Source organism: Loxodonta africana, chromosome 6 (genome assembly GCF_030014295.1).
Source record: "Loxodonta africana isolate mLoxAfr1 chromosome 6, mLoxAfr1.hap2, whole genome shotgun sequence".
NCBI classification, from domain to species: Eukaryota; Metazoa; Chordata; class Mammalia; order Proboscidea; family Elephantidae; genus Loxodonta; species Loxodonta africana.
Genome location: NC_087347.1, coordinates 96,243,970 through 96,248,477, shown reverse-complemented (window position 1 = coordinate 96,248,477; position 4,508 = coordinate 96,243,970).

Here is a 4,508-nt window from a genome sequence, read left to right as displayed (position 1 = left end):
TATTTTTGCATCTTTCTAATTATTTGGGATAGTGTCCTAGAAGTAGAATTACTGAGTCAGAGGTTAATTAAAATAGAACTTCCCTTTTTGATAGGCAAAATTGACATTTCATTGTGGTTTAAATTTGCACTTTATCAGTGACATTGATCATTGGTTTACATATTTTTGACTAATTTTATTTCTTTGGTGAATTTTTTCCATGTCTTTCACCCATTTGTTTTACTAGTATAATCTTTTCTCTTATTGATTTTTAAGAAATCATTACATATTATATATAATTCCACATCTATCACATATGTTGCAATTTCAAGTTTATATTTGCCTTTAACTTTTATGGCATTTTAAAAAATGTACTAAAGTTTAAAATATATTTGCTATCATACTTATTGATTTTGTTTTGATTTTCTTGTTTCTATGTTTAGGGTGACTATTCCTATTACAAGATTTGGTATTTATTCATTTATGTTTTATTCTTGCTTTATGGCTTTGCTTTTTGAGGGGGAAAATTCACAGTTGTCACTCTGTATGTGAGGGGCAGTTATCATCATCTAATTAAATTCAATAAAAATATATATACCAAGCACTGTTCTAGACACTTGGAAAATACCATTGAACCAATGAACAGAGATTCTTATGCTTGAGAATCTTATATTCTAATGGGGGTACACAAACACTAATTAATAAGTATGATAAATTAATAAACTACATGTTAGAAATAGGTTAGAAAGTGTTGCATATTAAATTACTAATGGAATGGGTATAGTTAAAGAAAGACTAAAGACTGAGCCCAGGAAGAGTAAGCTCCAGCATACTAGACTGAGAAGGAGCAAAGGGTGAATTGAGAAGAAAATCATTTGGGGTCCTGGAATTCAGGTAGTAAACATACACAGGAGGAAGGAGCAATCAACTGTATTAAATACTTCCAGTAGATCTGAGAAATGATTCCTGAGAACGATCATTGGGTTTAGCAACATGAAGATCATCAGTGACCTTGACAAGCGGTTCCAGTGGGGTGGAGGGGACAAATTCTCAACTGGAGTGTGTTTAAGAGTGGACTAGAGAAGAGGAATTGAGAGTGAGTATGGCTGTCAAGGAAGTGGTAGCTGTCAGGGGAAGTGGGTTGAGAGAAGTTTTTCTCTTCTAAATTGGTCGATTTAATAGCAGGTGTTCTGATGAGGACGAGTTTAGAGGCAGAGGGGAGAGCTGCTGGCACCATTTCCCTAAGTTTTTGCAGCAGTCAGGGTCTGACAGGAAGCAGATGGCACACTCAACAGAGGGAGACTGAAGAGGTTATTTGCAGAGATGTGGGCTGCCTTAAGAGAAGTTCACAAGTGAGTTGAATCACCTGGTGTTCACCACAGCAGGAAGGCCACCTGAAACAGCAAAGGCAGGGGCAGTTATCTGAACCTGGAGAAGTAGGAGAGAGTTGTCGAACCAAAGCTAGAACTGAGCTTCTGCCAACACAAAGCTGTAGGGGAGGATTGTGGGTAAATCCCTCAACTTCTCCCTCCTTCCACCCTTTTCTGTCTTGCCAGTGCCTCCCATTGTCTGATGCCAAGCAGAAGTCCCAATACCAGGAAACCTGGTTGATGCTGTGCACAGAATTCAGCTCCTAGGCCCACAGCAAGGCGGAGAAGGTAGAGAATAGATGGCAGGGACAAAGGGACGACATCTAACACAGTGGGTGAAGGGGTGGGATCTAGTGCACAAAAAGAGGGACTGGCTTTAAATAGGGGCATGAACAGCTTATCTACAGGAGCGTTTCTTAACCTTTTTAAGCCTTGAATCCTTTGATAGACAAAACTTATGGATACACCTTGGAATAATACTTTTAAATGCTTGGAATAGATAGAAGGACAAAGAAAACAAATTATAATGAAACATAATTATCATTTGTAAAATCAAATGTGTGATGTACTAATACATGTGTTTCTTTACCAACACTATAAATAATAGCAATGAGTCTAATAACTACCGTCATTTCAAAGTAGTGATACATGTACACAATATTCTGAGATATCTGCAGAGGCTGTTTCATGATATAAAAATACCTGGGATGTGTGTTGGTGTCAGAAGCATAAAAGTACTGGTAATTCTACTGTGGTTTATTACCTACATTCATGATGAAAGAAATGCTAGATTTCAATGAAAGGTTATTGGAGATAAAGATGCACTGCCCCATGTTAGATCCCTGATCCCCTGGATTTGGTCCACAGACTCCTTAGGAGGAAGGGAGATTTTGAGGACAAAGATAGTGACAGAAGGGCTCTCTCCTGCTTGCTCTGCATTTCTCAGTGACGAAAGAATCAAGTCATAATCCAAAAATGAACACAGAGAAGTCGATGTAAAATGTTTGAGAAGAAAGAAGGCATGAAATAGTCTTCTCAGAATGTGGGAAAGGGAATGGACTAGGAAAATAGCATGTGATTATCAAGTAGCATTAAGAGCCTGTTTGAAATCCACGGTCATGGACTATAACAGGAGACTGGTCAGTGAGGCTGTGCTTTCCTTCAGCCATGTGCAGCTGCATGAGGGTAGAGCTGGTAGGTAGACAGTTGGGTTAACCAGGGAATTCACTCACTTGCCAAGTCAGAGTGACAAGGGAGGGGCAAGGAGTAGAGGGTATGTGTAATGCAAGGATTGTAATGGTAATGATCACTTATGCAATTGAGTTTGATAAGAAGGGATGGATGGGCTTTGAAGAAATGAGGGACAGTGAAAAGGTGGTAGACTGAATGCTGTGAAGATCTCACAGGGCTCAAAAGATTGTGGAATCAGAATATTAGAGGACATGCACTGAAGAGATAGGAGGAGGTAGTGACCTGAGAATGGGATTTTAAATAGAACCTTCTCTGGTAAGCAGGGTAATGCACTCCTGTCACGAAGATGTTCACATCCTAATCCCTGGAATCTGTGACTATGTTACCTTACATGGCAAAAGAGACTTTGTAGATGTGATTAAATTAAGGACCTTGAAATGGGGAATTATTTTGGATTATCCGTGTGGGCCCAATGTAGTCACAAGGGTCCTTAAAAGTAGGTGAGGGAGACAGAAGAGGCAGAGAAAGACGTGGTGATAGAAGCAGATTCAGAGAAAAACTATACTTTGGGCTTTGAAGATGGAGGAAGGGGAGGAGGAGCCAAGGAATGTGAGCAGTCTCTAGAAGCTGGTAAAGGCAAGGAAATGGATCCTCCCTAGAGCCTCCAGAAGGAGTCCAGCCCTGCTGACAGCTTGATTTTAGCCTACTGAGACCTACGTTAGTCTTCTGACCTCCAGAACTGTAAGGTAATAAGTTTGTATTGTTCTAAGCCACTATGTGTGGTAATTTTTTATAGCAGTGATAAAAAGTTAATATACCTTTTAATCAGTTTCATGCAGATTTAGATTTTGAAGAATTAAAGTATAATTCTCAATGACAAAGCATTAGTGAGAAGGAGCAGTAAACAGAAAGTATCTATTTTTCTAAACTCAGGGAAATTAACTTACAAGAATTTTTTTTTTCTGTTTACACATTTAATAAAATATTTTTTCTGTTCATACATTTTCCCACCTATACCTAATACTCTTCTGTTTCTTTGCTCATGAATTTTGTTTCACTCCCTTTTTTGCTCTCTTTTTCTCACCTTCATAGGCTTTTCAGTCTCTATCAGAGTCCCTATTTTTTTGTTCTCATTGGAATTCTTGACAGATGAGATTTAAATAGGAAAGTGGAGAACATGAGTAGATTTGAAAATATCATGCACTCCAGGATTGTAAGGTACAGTCGAGCCTCATTATGCACAGATTCCATATTTGTGAATTTGCCTACTTGGTGAAATTTATTTGTAAACCCAAAACCATTACTCGCTGCACTTTTGCAGTTGTTCGCAGACATGAGTGTGCACAGAGTGGCAAAAAGTTTGGCTTGCCCGACACACACATTCCTAACAGAGGTCAAACAAGGCTTAATTCAGTATTTGCTAATTCAATGTTCAATTAATTCAAGAACAAAATTACCGAGAACAAGAGTTAACTTACTATTAATATTGTCGTTGATGATGTTGATGAATAGAAATCTTCTAAGATTTTCCTGAGAATCATATTCAGATGTATGAAATCGTTGGAATGATATTAAGTGACATCTATTATCACTGACCTAGCTTCCCCTGTATCTCAACAGTGTAGTGAGAGTAGCGTACATAGGGTTAGAGATGGGTTAGATGGGTTATAATGACTTCTAGAGATTTGGCTGAATCACTTCCAGAACTTCAGAGCAGGGAGTTAAATGGCATTAGGTACATGCCTAAGATTTATAGAAATAGTTAGAAAGGAAGGGTCATAGTATTTACTGATTTTTTTCAGTAAATTGATGTGACCTTACATAACGTTTTTTAAAACTTGATTTTCTTTATTCAATGTGGCTTCCTCTTACATGTCTACTTTTTTTTCTTTGTGTCCTAGTAATTCTACTTTATTTGAATGTTTTCAATTTAATACCTGCTCAGATTTATTTAGAAATTTTTTTCTA